At 40.6% G+C, this 20,607-nt stretch overlaps 1 long non-coding RNA gene across 2 annotated transcripts in view; it reads left to right on the top strand.

Annotated features, from left to right (window-relative positions):
- The first annotated feature begins 7,915 nt into the window (after nucleotides 1–7,915).
- The window catches only part of LOC147914020 (uncharacterized), a 39,010-nt gene continuing 26,318 nt past the window's right edge, over nucleotides 7,916–20,607 (top strand). For both annotated transcript variants that reach the window (XR_015555983.1, XR_015555984.1), the window contains exon 1: nucleotides 7,916–8,036. This is a non-coding gene — a long non-coding RNA (uncharacterized LOC147914020). The remainder of the gene's footprint in view (nucleotides 8,037–20,607) is intronic.

Here is a 20,607-nt window from a genome sequence, read left to right as displayed (position 1 = left end):
ACTTTTCTGATTTTTAAGTACTGTTATTACTATTATTGGTATATTATATTTATCATTTTACTTCATATAATGCTTCTTTGGCAAACTAAATCACCATGCAGATGTTAATCACAACTCTACAAAGCAGATACACCACATGCTTATGAAATGAGCTCCATGTGTTCAAGGTTGCAACACAGTGTTTTTCTTTAACCAGAACTATCATTCAGTAATAGAGCTAACCATCTCCAATTATATATATATGATAATAACGTAATATATAACAATATATTAGGATTCTTTCTTTGTAACAGAACAGGAGCTGACTTCATTTAACTAAAGAAAGAAAGGGACATTTATGATTAAGACAAAGAATTTATAATTAAGACACAGAGGTATCCAATGAGACTGGACCCAAGAGGGGCCGGCCCTCTGGTGTAGCAGTTAAGTGCGTGCGCTCCGCTGCTGGCGGCCCGGGTTCAGATCCCGGGCACACACCAATACACCACTTGTCAGGCCATGCTATGGCAGCGTCCCATATAAAGTGGAGGAAGATGGGCACAGATGTCAGCCCAGGGCCAGTCTTCCTTAGCAAAAAGAGGAGGATTGACATGGATGTTAGCTCAGGGCTAATCTTCCTCACAAAAAAAAAGAGACTGGACCCAGGGACTGAAAACCCACCCTGAACTCAGGCAGCTTCTCTCTCCAGATCTGCTTCATCATTTCTCTCTGTTGACTGACTTTCTTTGCTTTACAGTAGCATGGATTTATGATGAGACCATATAGCTCCTGGGTTTGGGCCTTTGTCATTCAAAAGACCAACTTAGACTGAACCAGAGTCTTTTGGTCTCAATTCTAAAATCTCTGGAAGAAAAATCTGACTGGGCAATCTTAGGTCAGATGTCCACTCTTAGTCCCACAAACTCTGGCCAAGGGAGTGGGATCCAGAGGAACAAATATGACTCCTGAGGTGTCCAGTTACGTTAAGGAGAGAAGCATTTAAGGGTTGAAGGGCATCACTATAAGATAGGCAGACCATCCCAAATGTGACCATGACAAATAATAATTTATAGCACTATATATTTTACAAAAATGTTTTCATATATGTTTTCAAATTTTGCCTTATTTGAACCTCACAGCACCCTTCAGTAGACATCAGTATTCCTGTATTTCAGTTGAAGAAATAGGAGTTGGCCAGACTATGTAGCTTGCCCCAAGGCACACAGCTAGAACATGAAAGAACTAGAACTAAACCTCAGATTTTCTGACTCCAAATTCGGTGCTCTAGGACAGTAGTTTCTGAATTTGTCAGCCTCTGGATAAACTTGAAGACACGTTGTTCTATTCTTTATTGTTTTCCTAGAACAGGACCTGCAGTCTCTTTCCTGAGAAGGTTCCCCTCCCCACACCTTTACCGAATATATCTGGAGATCCCCAAATGATTGTCCCACGTGTGTTCACAAAGCAGTTAACCAACCAGACTCATCAGGAAGTGTCTGCTTTATTCAACTTTTCCTGCTGTTTCTCATCCCATCAGGTTCCACTGCCTTTGAAGGGGCCTAAAGACTCTCATTGTTGCCTCCAGCAGCAGGGCCCATCCTGGGGAGGCTGATCTGTCTAAAGGAGCTCTCTCTGATGTTTCCAAAGTTGCCCCGCAGTGAAGTTGCAGAGCCATGCTGAGATCTCTGTGAAGGAGATAATGGCCCTGCCTATCTCTCATCACGCTGGTTCACCTAGGCCATGAAGCAGCTCTGCTGGAGCCAAGTCCCAAAAAATTTGTCAAAAACAAATTTCCTCTTCTAATCCTGACCTTATTCTTTTTTTTTTTTTTTTTTTTTAATTTTTTGTTTAGTGCAGTAACATTGGTTTATAACATTGTAAAACTTTCAGGTGTACATCATTGTACTTCCATTTCTGCATGGACTACATCATGTTCACCACCAAAATACTAATTACAACCCATCACCACACACATGTACTGAATTATCCCGTTCACCCTCCTCCCTCCCCCCTTCCCCTCTGGTAACCACCAATCCAATCTCTGTCCCTATGTGTTTGTTTATTGTTGTTATTATCTACTACTTAATGAAGGAAATCATACGGTATTTGACCTTCTCCCTCTGACTTATTTCACTTTGCATTATACCCTCAATGTCCATCCATGTTGTCACAAATGGCTGGATTTCATCGTTTCTTATGGCTGAGTAGTATTCCATTGTGTATATATACCACAGCTTCTTTATCCATTCGTCCCTTGATGGGCACTTAGGTTGCTTCCAAGTCTTGGCTATTGTGAATAACGCTGCAATGAACACAGGGGTGCATGTACCTTTGCAAATTGGTGTTTTCATGTTCTTTGGATAAATACCCAACAGTGGAATAGCTGGATCATATGGTAGTTCCATCGTTGATTTTTTGAGGAACCTCCATACTGTTTTCCATAGCGGCTGCACCAGTTTGCACTCCCACCAGCAGTGTATGAGAGTTCCCTTCTCTCCACATCCTCTCCAACACGTGTTGTTTCCTGTCTTGTTAATTATAGCCATTCTGACGGGCGTGAGGTGATATCTCATTGTAGTTTTGATTTGCATTTCCCTGATAGTTAGTGATTTTGAACATCTTTTCATGTGTCTGTTGGCTATCTGTATATCGTCTTTGGAGAAATGTCTGTTCAGGTCTTTTGCCCATTTTTTAATTGGGTTGTTAGTTTTTTTGTTGTTGAGATGCATGAGTTCTTTATATATTTTGGAGATTAAGCCCTTATCAGATGTATGGTTTGCAAATATCTTCTCCCAATTGTTAGGTTGTCTTTTCGTTTTGTTGATGGTTTCCTTTGCTGTGCAGAAGCTTTTTAGTTTGATGTAGTCCCATTTGTTTATTTTTTCTATTGTTTCTTTGCCCGGTCAGATGTGGTGTTTGAAAAGATGTTGCTAAGACTGATGTCGAAGAGTGTACTGCCTATGTTTTCTTCTAGAAGTTTCATAGTTTCAGGTCTTACATTCAAGTCTTTAATCCATTTGGAGTTAATTTTTGTGTATGGTGTAAGGTAAGGATCTACTTTCATTTTTTTACATATGGCTATCCAGTTTTCCCAACACCATTTGTTGAAGAGACTTTCTTTTCCCCATTGTATGTTCTTGGCTCCTTTGTCAAAGATTAGCTGTCTATAGATGTGTGGGTTTATTTCTGGGCTTTTGATTCTATTCCATTGATCTGTGTGTCTGTTTTTGTGCCAGTACCATGCTGTTTGGTTACTATAGCTTTGTAGCATATTTTGAAATCAGGGAGTGTGATACCTCCAGCTTTGTTCTTTCTTCTCAGGATTCCTTTAGCTATTCGGGGTCTTTTGTTGTTCCATATAAATTTTAGGATTCTTTGTTCTATTTCTGTGAAAAATGTTGTTGGAACTTTGATAGGGATTGCATTGAATCTATAGATGGCTTTAGGAAGTATGGACATCTTAACTATGTTAATTCTTCCAATCCAAGAGCACGGAATATCTTTCCATTTCTTTGTGTCTTCTTCAATTTCTTTCAGCAGTGTTTTATAGTTTTCGGTGTACAGATCTTTCACCTCTTTCGTTAAGTTTATTCCTAGGTATTTTATTCTTTTTGTTGCAATTGTAAATGGGATGGTATTCTTAATTTCTCTTTCTGCTACTTCGTTGTTAGTGTACAGAAATGCAACTGATTTTTATATGTTGATTTTGTATCCCGCAACTTTACCATATTCGTTTATTACTACTAAAAGTTTTCTGGTGGATTCTTTAGGGTTTTCTATATATAAAATCATGTCATCTGCAAATAGTGACAGTTTCACTTCTTCCTTTCCAATTTGGATCCCTTTTATTTCTTTCTCTTGCCTGATTGCTCTGGCTAGGACTTCCAATACTATGTTAAATAGGAGTGGTGACAGTGGGCATCCTTGTCTGGTTCCTGTTCTTAGAGGGATAGCTTTCAGTTTTTCACCATTGAGGATGATATTAGCTGTGGGTTTCTCATATATGGTCTTTATTATGTTGAGGTACTTTCCTTCTATACCCATTTTATTCAGAGTTTTTATCATAAATGGATGCTGTATCTTGTGAAATGCTTTCTCTGCATCTATTGAGATGATCATGTGATTTTTGTTCTTCGTTTTATTAATGTGGTGTATTACGTTGATTGATTTGCGAATGTTAAACCATCCCTGCATCCCTGGAATAAATCCCACTTGATCATGGTGTATAATCTTTTTAACGTATTGTTGTATGCGATTTGCTAGTATTTTGTTGAGGATTTTCGCATCGATGTTCATCAGTGATATTGGCCTGTAATTTTCTTTTTTTGTGTTGTCCTTGTCTGGTTTTGGTATCAGGGTAATGTCAGCTTCGTAGAATGAGTTAGGGAGCTTCCCCCCCTCCTCAATTTTTTGGAAGAGTTTGAGAAGGATAGGTATTAAGTCTTCTTTGAATGTTTGGTAGAATTCACCAGGGAAGCCGTCTGGTCCTGGACTTTTATTTTCGGGGAGGTTTTTCATTACTGTTTCGATCTCCTTACTGGTGATTGGTCTATTCAAATTCTCTACTTCTTCTTGATCCAGTTTTGGAAGGTTGTATGATTCTAAGAATTTATCCATTTCTTCCAGATTGTCGCATTGGTTGGCATATAGCTTTTCGTAGTATTCTCTTATAATCTTTTGTATTTCTGAGGTGTCTGTTGTAACCTCTCCTCTTGCATTTCTGATTTTACTTATTTGTGCCTTCTCTCTTTTTTTCTTGGTGAGTCTAGCTAAAGGTTTGTCTATTTTGTTGATCTTTTCAAAGAACCAGCTCTTGGTTTTATTAATTTTTTCTATTGTTTTACTGGTCTCTATTTCATTAATTTCTGCTCCGATTTTTATTATTTCCCTTCTTCTACTGATTTTGGGCTTTGTTTGTTCTTCTTTTTCCAGTTCCTTTAGGTGCATTGTTAGATTGTTTATTTGAGATTTTTCTTGTTTGTTGAGATAGGCCTGTATTGCTATAAACTTCCATCTTAGAACCGCTTTTGCTGTATCCCATAAATTCTGGCATGTCGTATTTTCATTTTCATTTGTCTCCAGGTATTTTTTGATTTCTTCTTTGATTTCTTCGTTAACCCAGTCGTTGTTCAGTAGCATTTTGTTTAATCTCCATGTATTTGTGGCTTTTCTGATTTTCTTCCTATAGTTGATTTCCAGTTTCATACCGTTGTGGTCAGAAAAGATGCTTGGTATTATTTCAATCTTCTTAAATTTATGGAGACTTGTTTTGTGGCCTAATATGTGATCAATCCTGGAGAATGTTCCATGTGCCTTTGAAAAGAACGTGTATTCTTCAGTTTTTGGATGGAATGCTCTGTATATATCTACTAGGTCCATCTGTTCTATTGTGTTCTTTAAGGCCAATGTTTCCTTATTGATCTTCTGTTTGGATGATCTATCCGTTGGTGTAAGTGGAATGTTAAAGTCCCCTACTATTATTGTGTTACTGTCTATTTCTGTTTTTATGTCTGTTAATAATTGCTTTATATATTTAGGTGCACCTACATTGGGTGTGTAGATATTTACAAGTGTTATATCCTCTTGTTGGATTGTTCCCTTGATCATTATGTAATGCCCTTCTTTGTCTCTTTTTACAGTTTTTGTTTTAAAGTCTATTTTGTCTGATATGAGTACTGCTACCCCAGCTTTCTTTTCATTGCCATTTGCGTGGAGTATCTTTTTCCATCCCTTCACTTTCAGTTTGTGAGTGTCTTTAGGTCTGAAGTGTGTCTCTTGTATGCAGCATATATGTGGGTCTTGTTTTTTTATCCAATCAGCCACCCTATGCCTTTTAATTGGAGCATTTAGTCCATTGATGTTTAAAGTAGCTATTGATAAGTATGTACTTACTGCCATTTTTTAACTTTTTTTTTTTTTCTCAGTGTTTTAGTAGTCCTTCTCTGTTCCTTACTTCTTCTATACAGAATTGATGGTCACTTTAGCTTGACCTCTGTCTGAATGCCGTACTCTTTAACTCCCCTCCTCCCTCCTTTTATGTTTTTGATATCATATCTAATCTCTTTTTAGTGCATTTGTATCATGTTCTAATCGTGGAAATAGATAATTTTTCCTATTTGTGGTCTTCTCTTTTCCCCTTAAATCAGTCCCTTTAACATTTCTTGTAACACTGGTTTCTTGGTGATAAATTCCTTTAATTTTTGCTTGTCTGGGAAAATTTTGATCTCTCCTTCCATTTTGAACGACAACCTTGCTGGGTAGAGTATTCTTGGCTGTAAGTTTTTTCCTTTTAGCACTTTAAATATATCGTGCCATTCTCTTCTAGCCTGTAAGGTTTCTGCTGAGAAGTCAGCTGATAGCATTATGGGGTTTCCTTTGTATGTAACTTGACATTCTCTTGCGGCTTTTAGGATTCTCTCTTTATCTTTAATTCTGGACATTTTGATTATGATGTGTCTTGGTGTGGGCCTCTTTGGGTTTATCTTGTTTGGGGCTCTCTGTGCCTCCTGTACCTGGATGTCTGTTTCCTTCCTTAGGTTAGGGAAGTTTTCATCTATTATTTCTTGAAATAGATTCTCTGCCCCCTTGTCTCGCTCTACTCCTTCTGGGACACCTATAACACTGATGTTGGTGTGCTTGATGTTGTCCCAGAGGTCCCTTAGACTGTCCTCACTCTTTTTAATTCTTTTCTCTTTTACCTGTTCACCTTGGGTAATTTCTTCTAGTCTTTCTTCCAGCTCACAGATCCGTTCTTCTGTATCCTCTACTCTGCTTTTGAGTCCCTCTAATGAATTTTTCATTTCCAGTATTGTATTCTTCATTTCTGATTGCTTCTTTCTTATCTCTTCCATTTCTTTGTTGACATTCTCACTGAGTTCATCTATTCTTCTCCCCAGATCAGTGAGCATCCTTAACACTCTTAGTTTGAACTCTCTGTCGGGTAGGTTGCTCATTTCTGTTTCACTTAGTTCCTTTTCTGGGGTTTTGTCCTGTTCCCTTACTTGGAATGTATTCTTTTGCCTCCTCATTTTGCCTCTTTCCCTGTGCTTGTGTCTACGTATTAGGTAGGTCAGCTACGTCTCCTGCTCTTGGATAGGTGACCTTATGTAAGTGATGCCTTAGGAGGTTTCCAGTGTGCTTCCCTCAGTTCTCAATGTTCCAGGGGTGGCCCCTATGTGGGCTACGTGTGTCCTTCTGTTGTGGCCTGTTAGCTCTCCCTATAGGCGCCCAGGGAGGCTGAGTTATGCTCCTGGCCAGCTGTTGTAATGCTCAGCTGCTTGTAGTTGTTGTGGGCCCTTCAGTCTCTTTATCAGGTGTGGGGAGCCCCAGCACAGCTGGCTGTAAGTTCTAATACCACACTTGTGTTGCAGTATTTCTTTTAAGTGAGTAGGCCCCCAGTGTGGCAGGTTGTCAGGCTCAGGGCCTTACAATTGCTGTAAACCTCTAGCCTATTAGGTCTCTTGTCAGCTCTCTGAGGATTGCAGCTGGGTGGGGCTGGCCTCAGGCACAGGAGCACCCAATTGTTTCAGGCTTTGGAAGGTGGGGCAAACCTCCTATGTGGGTCTTTGAGAAGCACAAGTCTTCTGCAGCTGACAAGCCCTGTTGCCCACAGGTCCACACACATAGTCAACACAGTCCTTCCCGTGTGAGCGCCCCGACCTCCCCAAGCGGACCCAGTCACTCCACGGCAGGAGCCCCACACACTCCGCCACCACCCCACACTCTCCACCCGCTCCTTGTGCACACCCTGCCCTGCTCAAGTCAGCTCATTTACCAGGCTGCAGAGAATCCAGTCACCAATCTATGCAGGCCCACACGTTGCCTGAGGGCTTGTTGTTGGGTGGGGCCAGTCTCCAGGGTGGGCTGCCTGCCCTGGCTGAGCTGGATTAAATCGGTGCTCTAGCGGGTGGAGCAGACCCTGGGCTAGCAGGTCTCAGGGAGAACTCCAATGGCGTCTGTGTCACAGGCTCACACCAGGCCACAACAATGGCCGCCGCCAATGTCCCAGTCCCTGGAGAGGTCTCACCCCTCACCGAGATGCACTCAGGGCCTATTAGGTGAGTCTCTTGTCACCGAAGCACTGTGCACCTTTCTTTCTGGTGATTTTAGGATGCTTTCTGGAACGGGTGAGTTTGTGTGCGGGCCCTTTAAGAACCAGTTTTAGTTTCTTTGTGAACCGGGTTTTCTGGGGGTGCTCCCCAATGCTTTAGTAGCAGGCAAAGTCAGATATTATGCCACTGGTGTCGATTGTGCTGGGTCCACAAAATGCCCACAGCGGGGGCGCTCCTGGCTCAGGGCCCCGCGCCTCCAGGGAGGGTGCGTACCTGTGAGCTGCTCCCGGCGGCCGTGAAGCTGGCGGCTTGTGAAGGCGGCGTTTTTCCTCTCCAGAAGGAAGTCTCTGCCTCTTCTACCCCAGTTAGGATTGTCCGTTGTTGCAGGAGTTCCTTTTATCCAGTTTTCAGTTCTGTCTCAGGGGTAATTTTTCCACGAGTAGTTGTAAATTGGCTGTGTCCACGGGAGGAGGTGAGTTCAGAGTCTGCCTACGCCACCATCTTGACTCCCTGACCTTATTCTTAATAGCAGCTCCAATAAAGTCAAAGGGGAAACACAGGCAGGATACATGTTCTGGACGTAATTTGCACCTCTCTGTCTCTCCCATGCATTACCTCTCTTTCATTCATTCATACACCTCCATCTATTTATTCATCCCACAAGTATTTATTTAGTGCTCATTGTGTGTAAGAAAGGGTGCTGGGTGTTGGGAGACACACTTGTCAACAGGAGAGTCAGTCTTTCCCTTTATTGGTCTTCTGGTTAAGGGAGGAAGGAGAAAAAACAAACGCAAATGAACAAGCAAATGGAATAATTTCTGGTAGAGAGGGAGAAAATACATCAGGGTATTGGAGCAGATAGTCACTGGTGAGGGAAAGGGCAAGGTTAGATGGGGTGATTTTTTGAAGAATTGGCATAATCTATAAATCTGATTTGTATAAAACAGATCCATCCTTGCAAAATATGGAGGCAGAAAACTTCAGGCAAAGGGAAGAGTGAGTTTAAAGCCTTTGAAGAGGAAATAGCTGGATGTCTTTGAGGAACACGAAGACTAGAGTCTCTGGAGAATGGTGGGAGGTGAGGTCAGAGAAGCAAGCAAGAACTGGGTTATGGAGAATTTTGTAGTCTATAAAAAGAGAGTTGAATTTTATCCTAAGTGCAATGGGAAATCAGTGAAGGTTTTTGAGCAGAGAGCAGAATAGTTTTAAATGATCACTTTATTACTGTAGGGAAAATAAAACATAAGAATCGAAAACAAACAAAACTGCTCCTTACTCCTTTCTTCCTTGCACCACAAATAAATAAATAAATAAATTTTCATGTATATCAAGTCTTGCAAATACTTGCTAATAAAGAAAGAAGAGATTTGTTGCCTAAAATGAAGTACTGGCTAAGACAAAATTCTTTTACATGTAAACATTCCTTCAACACATTTTTTTGAAGCCATAATACATGTCAAGGACTATGTTAGGCACTGGAAACGTAATGTAAACAGAGTGCAGACTCTGTCCTCCAGGAGCCTTCAGTCCAAAGGGAAATACAGGCAAGAAAAAAAACGATTCCAATTCAGTGCTATATTAGTTATCTGTTGCTGTGTTACAAATCACTCCAAACACAGTGGCTAAAATCAACAAATATTTATCATCTCATAATTTCTGCAGGTCAGGAATTTGGTAGCGGTTTAACTAGGTGGTTCTGGCTCAGAGTCTCTCATAAGACTGCAGGCAAGATGTTGGCCAGGGCTGCAGTTATCTGAAAGCTTGACTGGGGTTTGAGAACTTGCTTCCAAGATGGCACCCTCACACAGTTCTTGGCCAGAGGACTCACTTCCTTGTCATGGGACCTCTCCATAGAGGTGCTTGAGTTTTTTCATGACATGGCAGCTAGCCTCCCCAGAAAGAGCAATCCAAAAGACATCAAGAAGGGAAATACTAGTTTTTTTATGACCTAATCTTGGAAATGACACACAGTGACTACTGCCACATTCTATTCTTTAGAAGTGAGTCACTAAATACAGCCTACCCTCAAGAGAAGGGCCATTAGGCTTCATACAGAAAAAGGAGAAGTATCAAAGAATTATGCACATCTTTTAAATCACCATCCACAAATGTGATAAAGTAATTCTGTAGGAGTAAAATGTGGCATCCTTAAACCAGCCTTGGAGAATCCTAAAAGTCTTCCCACAGGAAAGTTGAGCCTGAGAGTGGTAGTAAAGAGGAGTTCAAAGAGCACCCCAGGCAGAAGGCAGAACCATGGAAATATCCCTTCAGATAAGAAAGTGTGGTGCTTTAGGGAAACTTAAGTACAGCATCTCACTGAGTCTATGAAGTTAGCAACTGTCAGAGAGCCCTTCATTTTATATACCACCAAGAAAGGCAAAATGCTGCCACTTAAATATGATGAACCATTGATTGTGAAACACGTCTTCATTTCAGAGGTGAAAAGTTATGAAATGAAATAAAAGTGCATTTTAGAACCAATGAAATTGTTAGTTTGATATTGATAAGGCCTAGAACGAGGTAGGAGAGTATGGAGTTTGAAGCTGGAATGGTAACAGGGCCAGAAGATGAGGGATCCTAGAAACCTTTAAGTTCAGCCTTTACCCTATTGTCAGTGGGAAGTCTTAGAGGTTTTAAACTGAATAGTGAGTAACCAGATAATCAGATCTATATTTTAGAAGGATCATTGTGGTTGCAGTGAATTGGGGAAGGCAAGGATACCAGTTAGGTGCTGGTTGCAGTAAAAATCCAGAGCAGATAAGATGGTGACTTGAGCAACAGTTAGTGGCAGTAGGAGGATTTTGAGATATTAAAGAAAGAGTCAACCAGAGTTAGTGATTAATTGGATGTGGGGGTGAGAAAAAGGAGAGTGGGCTCTGTACTATTAATACATTGCACCACCATAAATTTTACACAATGACAATATGTAGAGCTTTAATACCTTTCTGATTGTTATTAATTACTGTTATTGGCATCATTATTCTTATCACTTCGTATTTTATTATCTTGATGGGCCTGGCTGAATTCATGTTATTTAGAGAGACAGTATGATATAGTCTTGGGAGACAAAAGAGAGGTCGTTATGCAATGCTGGCTTTATCCTGTAGTAGCGAGTGAATTTGGGCAAGAGGTATGACCTCTCCAAGGTGGTTTCCTCACATTTTTTGTGAGGGTGCAATGCCTCTTTTGCTAGCTGTTGCATAGAACAGGGTAAGTTAATATTACGTAGTGCTTCATTGCCTGACATGCAGTGGGTGCTCAATTAATGGTCGCTATTATTATAACATTCATAGAGCACTTAATTTGACAAGCCAAATGACCATTTAGTTGGTTATTTTTCACGGCAATTTTATGAAATAATGAAGAAGGTAATGAAAAGGGATGAAGTCATTAAGGCAGGTGGGGAATAAAGGGATTCATTGTTGCTTCTACCCTAGTCCACCAAGGGCATTACCAGTATTGACCACTGGTAATGTTAAAGTTCAAGAGTCTATGTGCAGGATATCCCGCCTGTGAGTAAGGGATAATTTTGCAAAGGATATAAGATTCTAATTTCCCCGCAATTAAGCAGGATGTTAATGGGTATTTCATGAATTTTTAAAGACGAGTTTCATTGTCAAGTAAAAGTAAGAAATGCTGGGCTTTGTTAAACCAGTTTCTTTTCTGCAGCGTTTACCAAAGCTTTAAATATTCTCGTGTGTGCTGTAAATCTCCAAGAAGAGAGATAAGTTGCAGCATCCTCCAAACTTATTTGATGATGGAATCCTTTTGAGATTAGTCTTCCACAGAACACAAGTTTGGGAAATTTTGCAATAGATTGTATTTTCTTGACTGTCTGCATCTTGTATGTAGCCTGTCTTTACCCTACTTTACAAATAGCCACCATATCTGAGAGACGCAGTAAAAAAAATTTTCATGACTCAGGAAAAGACAATCTTGAAACCACCCACATGTAAGGAACTTTTATTGCTTAACATTGACTGTCAGAAAAAGTAAAAAAGAAGAAACAATAAAAAGTATGGAAAAATTAACCAGTCCCATTTTATTTTTATTTGCTATAGAATAAGATATATGATTCCAATGGGTAACAAGATTACACACTCATGTAAGGTATAAAAAAACTTTTCCATGTGTATATTTAAACTTTGTGGAAGCTATGAAGATACCAAAAGAATGAATAATCATCTTTAAAAATATGCATCTATCCTTCTTATCTATTTATCTGGAAGATATCAGATAGATATATAGGAATATATTAAATGTAACTGTTAATTACAGTATACATATAGCACTGGAACATCACAGAAATCAGGGTAAGCCGAGCAATAGTACCCAGGAAAGAAAAGGAACCAAAATAAATGAGTGGTTGGCTATTAAATTTCATTTTCAAATAGCACTGATACTAACATCAAATCTAACATCTGTGGTTCAGACAGGATTGAAGAGTCTGGTCTAGTTAGTACTCTGACACATCCCACATCCCATAATACCTTTGAAGGTGATCTCACCTTTCTCTTCAGTCAATCTACTGACAAGGCTGAATGGCCTTATTCTTGGCTTTCTACTGTATGTTTTTCTAGGTTGGTCTGTACCTTTAGTAAACTAACAGGCATCATATTTTTGATTTGGTATCTCAATGTATAGCCAAGCATTCTCCCCTGACTCCTAAACAGGCCTTATGGAATTGTTCTTTCTTCCCAGATAATATGCTTGTGCAAAACAGAGTTGTAAAGAAACCCTCTTGCACCAAAATCATGTTGGTGGTGTTAGAACAGGTTATCTACATATTTCCAGAAAGATAATGGCTTTGTGTAGCCCACTCACCTTTTTTCTTTTTTTTAACTCATGGAACAAGTCTTTGTGTTGATTTTCAAAAGTGTATATATTGTACATTAGATTCTGTCCAACAAGCTCTCCCTGTGCAGTGATCCCTCTATCATTGCTACAAATTGTCAGTGCCCCAGCGAAATGAAGATATTGATTTCGCCATTAACTCCTTTCACCACCGCCATAGGAGGCTTTTTCTTCAGATACAGAAAATGCATTAAAACCCCATGTTGTCACGAGGTAGATTAATGCCCTTGTGTCACAGCTCTCCTTGGAAACTGCATCAAACACCAAGCATTAGAACTGGATTAGGAGCCACTGAGACCTTTGAACACCGGAAGATTGCCATTCTCTTCTGTCCCATGTGAACAATGGCTCCATTTGCAAATAGAGTCATGGAAATGAAAATGCCTGGGGACAGGAATACACAGATGCCCTCGTGTCAGGTCCTCACACACAAAGCAGAGTGGACAGTCATGGGGATAGTGAATCAGGCAACATAATCCAGCTGGGTAAAAAAAGGCAGAAAACTGGAGAATGTCAGATCCTGAAAATGCTTTCGAAATATAATGCAATAAAAAGATACCTATGAAAAGAAATGGTTTACTTGAGTGACTTCTTGACCCATCAGAGGTTCCATTCTCTTGAAACTTCATCTGATACTTGCTTCTTGATCTCAGCCTTCTGGGATAATAGTCTATGCTGCTTCCTAGTTAAACCTTCACTACATGCTTATCATCCCTTGGAACCGATCCTCACTCAGGGTTCCTGAAATACCTCTTAATTGAGCTTATTACCTGATTTTGTATTCTCATTTCTAATGTAGCATGATGCTAATTTCAGTTTCTTCCCAGAACGCTTTAAGCAGACTTGGCATTTCTGCCACCATATAAACCATTTCTCTCACTTCTTCTTATAATAAACAAAGAGCTTCTCCTTCTGAACAGAGGGACAGCTTCTATTAAGGATACTGTAATTCTGCCCCCTATGAGCATCTAAAACAGTTTGATAAAGGTCCCTTGGTTTCCATTTTCTGCTAATGACCTTGTTGAAGGCCCAGGGAGTTTGGAAGTGCACAGAAGAGAGCTAAAGAAAGTTTATAAAGCCACTATGTGTAGCTTGGCAGGCTGTTTAATACATAACTCCAGGAGGCACTATGCACATGTACTGCAGTATAATTGGGGTCTACTGTAGTCATGTAATTCATAATTGGAACTATCACATAGGGCAGGTCTATTTATTGCCAGCCACATAATAAGACCAGTGAAATGTTGGGTAGTCATTGGGGGTAGGGTCTACCTTTGGGTGAATTTGAATTTTTTTTCAGGCATTCTAGGAGGCATTTGTTAATTCAAAATAAGAATTTGGGGCTGACCCGGTGGCTCAAGCAGTTAAGTGTGCGCGCTCCACTGCAGCGGCCTGGGGTTCAACGGTTTGGATCCCACTTGTCAAGCCATGCTGTGGTGGCGTCCCATATAAAGTGGAAGAAGATGGGCACGGATGTTAGCCCAGGGCCAGTCTTCCTCAGCAAAAAGAGGAGGATTGGCAGATGTTAGCTCAGGGCCGATCTTCCTCATAAAAAAAAAAAAAAAAGAATTTGCTGGCCTTCCATTGTATTCACCTACCATGCCAAGCTGAAACACAGGTTACTAATCTATAAACTCATTCCTTCTCATCTAAGATCTCGGACAAAATTAAATCATGCTCTGACATATATTTCAAGAGGATTTGGATGATCTAATCTGGGACAAACTGATGTCCAGAGTTGTGCTGGACAATTTCTCAGATTGAACAGGAGGAGCAGCCCTCACAACTGGGGATGGAGACTGCAGCTCCCGTGAATAGATAGCCATATTCTAGGCTTTTCAAAGAATTTCGTGAACCAAGGTTTTGCTCTTTAGCAGTATTTGCCACCCACATGAAACCAATCATTTGTCAATTGATTCTCCATTGATCATCCCACCAAAGTGGAGCTATTGGTACAGGAAAGGCCCTTAATAGTGACATCTGGATAGAAAGGCACATCTCTCTATATTTCTCTGTTGGTAGGTTCTGGGTACACAGATACTTCTACTCTCAGAGAGGGTAGTGAGGCATTCATAACACCAATTAAACTCACGAAGATTGGGAAAGAACTGAATCCTCCCCCAAGATAATAGGAGAGATTATTTGCAATGTCTTTGTGAGAAATAAGAATCCCTATAAAAAGCCCAAATCTATTTATTCTTTTACCTAACCCCACAGTTGGTCCTGGACGAATGTGTGAATTGATTTTATCACAGCTTGCCGCTATCTTGGGGCTGTGGTCATCTTGGCTTACGGGCCTTCTCACAAAAGCCAATACAACCAAAAAAAAATTTTAAAGAAATCTTAAGATATGTTGGAATTCTCAAAACCACATAATTTTGGACTACATACCCTGTTTCTGAAGGACTTTCTTTAAGCAGAAGTCAAAACACCCATGACCTCTGCACACACACAGTTCCCAGTCTAAGAGCTGGCAGAACACGCATGGATCTCTAAAATGTCTGTAGGGCAGAACAGACATCTCATATCACAAGGATGATTATGACACCTGTTCTTGCTCCATCATTCCTTCCCCCTGACTTGACCTTAGCAATACAATCCTCACATCAAATCCATCTCTTTTTGTGTTCATTAATCCCTATGATGCCAGCTGTGAAGAGCCAGCAGTTCTGAATGACAGACTGCAAGTACAAGGGAAGGAGTGGTCAGAGATGAAATTGGATATGAGAAGAATCAGATCATGAAGGGCCTGATATGCCGTATAGACAGGTTTGGGCTTTATCCCATAGGCAAAGGGGAACCACTGATATTTTCTAAGCAGTAGAATAATATGATTATGTTTTCTCATTGTAAGGATTACTCTGATCGGACTTGAGAGGGCAAATGGGGAGACCAGTTAGAAATCTATTGCAATGGCAGTCAGGAGATGTGACCTGCACCAGAACAGAGGTGGTGAGGAAAATAGAATTGGGAATATAGGAGAGGAAGAAATCATGGAATTTAGGGACTAATTGGATTGGAGGAATGTGAATAAAGAAAAGGGGAGAGGCCTGCACTGACTTTAAAATTTCTGACCTAGGATAATTACATAACGGTATCATTCGCCAAAATGAGGAAAACTTGAAGAGGAGCACATTTTGGGGCAAACATAATAAAATAAGAGTGTGTCTATAGACAGATGGAGATGTGTGGTCAGCAGTTGACCATGTGCATCTGTAGCTCAGGAGAGAGCTACGGATTTGGCAGCCATTAGCCTAGGTATGGTAACTGTAACAGTTTGTTATGGCTGTGGTAACAAGATATCACAGACTGGGTGGCTTAAACAACAGAAATTTATTTTCTCACAGTTCTGGAGGCTAGAAGTTTGAGATCAAGGTGTTGGCAGAGTTGGTGAGGGCCATGAGGGAAGGATCTGTTCCAGCCCTCTCCCCTTGGTTTGTAGATGGCTCTTTTCTGTAATTCACATAGTCTGCCCCCTGTGTGTGTGTCCGTGTCTAAATTTCCTCTTCTTATAAGACACCCGACATCTTGGATTTGAGCACACTCTAATAACATCATTTTAATTTTAATTGCCTCTGCAAAGACCTTATCTTTAAATATGATCACATTCTGAGGTATTGGGGGTAGGGACTTCAACATATAAGTTTTTGTAGGGGACACAGTTCAGCCCATACAGAGGGAGCAAAGCCACGGGAGTAGAGGAGCTTCCTTAAGCAGGTGTGAGGAGGGAGCAGAGAGAACAGACCCAGGGAAACATGCAGATTTGAGAGGGGAGAGAAAGGGCTGGCAGCACAGCAGACTTCGGAGGTATGGTTAAAAAGATCTTGAGGGGAACCAGCAGAACGAGACTTTTTAGATGCCAGGAAACTTTGAAGAAGAGAGTAGTCTCAGAGTCAAATGACTCTGAGGAACCACAAAAGGTGGGACTACATCTGGGAATTGGGAGGTCATTGGTGGTGGAACACTTTAAGGTGCTAAATGGGCTGAAGGGCTGGATTGTGTTGGGTTGAGGATTGGAAAATGAAGATGACATTTGTGTGTGTGGAGACTCTGACTCTGAGAGGAAGGAGAGAGACAGAGTTAACTAAGGTTGAGGGAGGGTGGCGATTTTGTTTGTTCGGGTTTGTTTTCATTTTTTAAGATGGAAGAAATTTATAAGTTGGGAGGAAAGAGTCACATAAGAGAAGATTGAAAATAAGTTTGGATCTTTCTGAAACATAAGTCTGACGACATCATTTCCCTTTTCGAACGCTTTCAGTGGTTTCCAATGGATAGAAAGTAAGGTAGAAGCTACTTATCATGGCACACACGGCCCTTCACAATCTCAACCCCCACCACCCTTTCTGTTCTTGTGCTGTTCGGGTGCCCACCCAACACTGCAGCTGTGTGGACCACTCACCACTCCCTGCTCGGGAGCCTTTCAGGTCTCCACACATCTGCACCCGCCGCTCTCCCCTTTCCTTTCTACGCCTGAGCGATTTCCACTCAACCGTCAGAGATCCATATCAAGCGCCACCTCTTCTGTGGAGTTTGACCCAACCTTTCCAGCCCCTTACTCTCTCCACTGCCCCCGTCCCTTGGTCGCCTTGCTTTCATTTGCATTGCTTTGCAGAATGTATCCCATCGTGGTGCAGTGATTTACATCCACACTTATCTGTTCCTACAGACTGTGAGATCCCCAAGCCCAGGAACAGGGTCTTACGTATTTTTGTTCTCCAGCACTTACTGCAATGCCTGGCTGCTACCAGGGCTCTGAATTTTGTTTGAGTGAATGAATGAATGACTTAATGAATAAATAACTTAAAACTTCATTATATCTAGTTACCTTACCAATTTGAGAACATTTGTTGCTCTTTTCCCCTCCATTTTTTCCCTTTGAATCCATCTAAATTCTACTTCTCCCTTATGGCCCAGCTGAAATCCCAACTCATCCTCCAAAGAACCCCACCCCCACACCAACACGCGCGCGCACGCACACACACACACACACACACACACACAGATTCCAAATTACACTGAGCTCACCTTGTCCTGACCTGCCACGGGATCCGTCCCTGCTTTTTATGTCCTTATTTGCTTTCAGTTTTATTTTACCTTCTAAGGACCTAAATGTAAATCTTATTTTACCCCTTAAATTTTAAGGTATCCCTTAATCTTAGAAGGTAAAATTTTTAGGCTTAAAGCGTGGACTGTAAACTCCACGCAGGGAAAAGATGTGGTGTGTTTCCTATCTTCTCAGCTACTGAATATTGTGCCCTGAACAGGTGTGTTCTCAAGAGCAAGGTAAGGGACAGGAGTCCAGTGCTAATGCAAAGGAATATTTGTAAGAGGAATGAGAGAAGGAAGGGAGAGCGTGCCCTCTGGCCATTGGAGGGCAAGGGGTAGGAAACAGAGGTTCTGAGTGCTCACAACACTGGTCACTTTGTCTTGGTTTTCTAAGTCTCAGCTCAGAAAACCCCTCCTGGGAAAATTAGATTCATTCTACGCATTTCTGCTTAAATCAGTCCTCCTGGTGCTAAATGAGGCTCCAAGGGCTTCTTAAAGAACCCAGCATATTCAAACGGACTGTATTTCAGGTGGCATAGACCATAGATGATGATAGGCACTATGAAAATTCACATTCATTACCTGCCCATTAAAATCAAAAAGTTAAAATGATTTTCATTAAGTGGACATCAAGTAGTTTAAAGTTATAAATTATTTTATTATTGTTTATTCTATTTTTTTATTAAAGTAATATAGGCACATAGTGAAAGATGAAATATGGCACAATAACTCAAGATGAAAAGCAAAAGTCGCCCTATTACCACCACCCCACCTCATCCTGACCCATTCCCTCATTCGTCTCCCCGGAGGCAATCACTTATAATTCTTTTCTTTATTTTAGTTCCTTCAAAGTTTCTGCCAATCTCAGTAATTGATAGATTCCATCTACAGTTGCCTTACTATCAACCTCAGAATTTATATATTGGCTATGTGTTATGATAACCAGAGGGAGCCCACTTATGCCACACAGATCCATGACTCCTGTCTCACTTTTTCCCAAGAAAGATACAACCCTATTCACAGTCCCTCCAATGGTCACCTCTGGTTCCGTCAATGACTACCAATTTCGAATAGCATAATGGTAAGTTGTTTTAAATCTTTAAGTGTGAGAGATAGAAAACATTTTTTTCTCATTTATAGATATATTTGGTTTGGAATGGAACTTTATTTTTGGCAATTGCAACGTTCCATGACAACTTTTGAAGTATACCTATAATGTGAGTAAACAAAATTGAAGCTTGATTAAAATGAGAGCTGGAATGAAAAAGTTAAATAAAGAGCTTAAATGGTGAAAAAACAAATTGGATTTCTAAACTTACTTTCCCTTTGATCATTGAAGGTGTTATATACTACATTTTGATAGCTCAGAGAGTGACTGAAGTTATAAATTTATAGAGTATCATTCCATTTAAATGAATAGCAGGATGTATTTGCAGAAACAGATTAATGTTTCTTGGAAATTTAACACCTGCTTGTTTTTCTACACTCCCGTTGCTATGTGGATTTTCTATCTATCATATGGAAATTCCATTCTTATTTTTAAAAATAAAAGGTAATGAAACTGAAAGATCCGTTTCACACATTACAGCTGGTGATGAATGCAGTCAAAGGTAGTCGAGGCCCACTGGTAAGAAGGGTGATGAGAAATTTTGGAAAGCCTGAGGGGAGAACCCAGGAGGACAGCAGAAAAGATGACTGGCTGTTTCTCTCACTTGCTGTTAAGTAGGGACATTGCCTACCTCTACCCAAATTCAAGAGGAAAAAAACTCTCCCTTGGAGTATGTAGCTTCCACAGCTTATGACAAGGGAGGATTCTGTGATGTTCTAAAATCAGTGGAATAAGTGTGAGAAGGGGCAAGAGGGGTTTCTGTCCCAAACTCTTAAAGAAACCAGAAACCCCCTCGGAATACAGAACAGTCTCCGCTGGACCCAGACACCCATCTCACCCCCTAGCTTGAACTTTCAAGTTTTTGATGCCGGGTATACATTTGGGACACAACTGCACTTTGGCTAGTAGGTTGATGGATGATCTTTGCCTGCTCTCCCAATCCTTAGTTCAATGTCTCACTATGAAGTTTCAGAAGTTCTTTATTCTCAAATCAAGGTCAGGATGTGATTCAAGTTTTTGTGATGCCGTCTCTCATCTTTAACATCAGAGGTAGAATATACAGTTTCATCCCTCTACATTTTATATTACCCCTGAATTTAACTGTCCTGGGATCTTTTCTTTCCCTCTTAAAATAAAATTAAACAAACAATTTCTAGTGGGAGACTCTTTTTAAGATTTGGGTCTTAGGAAGCTGCTTGTATAATTTAAGGTGTGTATTTTGTGCATTTATGGGGTTTTTTTTTGAGGGGATGGTTGTTTGACCTAAACTTAAACACATCATCCAATGTGGTTCAACGTGTAACAGCTATCTATCATGTAAAGCCAAATGAAATAGGCTGAACTCTTTAGAGATTCCACAATCCTATTTTGTAATTAGTTTTTCTCCTTTTAGTTTTGGATATGGAAAGGAGAGTTTGCATTTAGAACAGCCAATACTTTGAAGTAGATCAAAAGTCTAGACTCTGAAAAGGCCCAGCTGATTGTTCAGAGCAGGCACCAGAGCTGGAAGCAAAATGCATCCAACCAGAGCAAGTGCCAGGTAGCAAGGGCGGGTCAGGTGGGAATGTA

Source organism: Ceratotherium simum, chromosome 23 (genome assembly GCF_057802395.1).
Source record: "Ceratotherium simum simum isolate JZ-2026a chromosome 23, ASM5780239v1, whole genome shotgun sequence".
Classification (NCBI taxonomy): Eukaryota; Metazoa; Chordata; class Mammalia; order Perissodactyla; family Rhinocerotidae; genus Ceratotherium; species Ceratotherium simum.
Note: the sequence above shows the minus strand (reverse complement) of the source record. Positions and strands in the feature narration are given on the sequence as shown.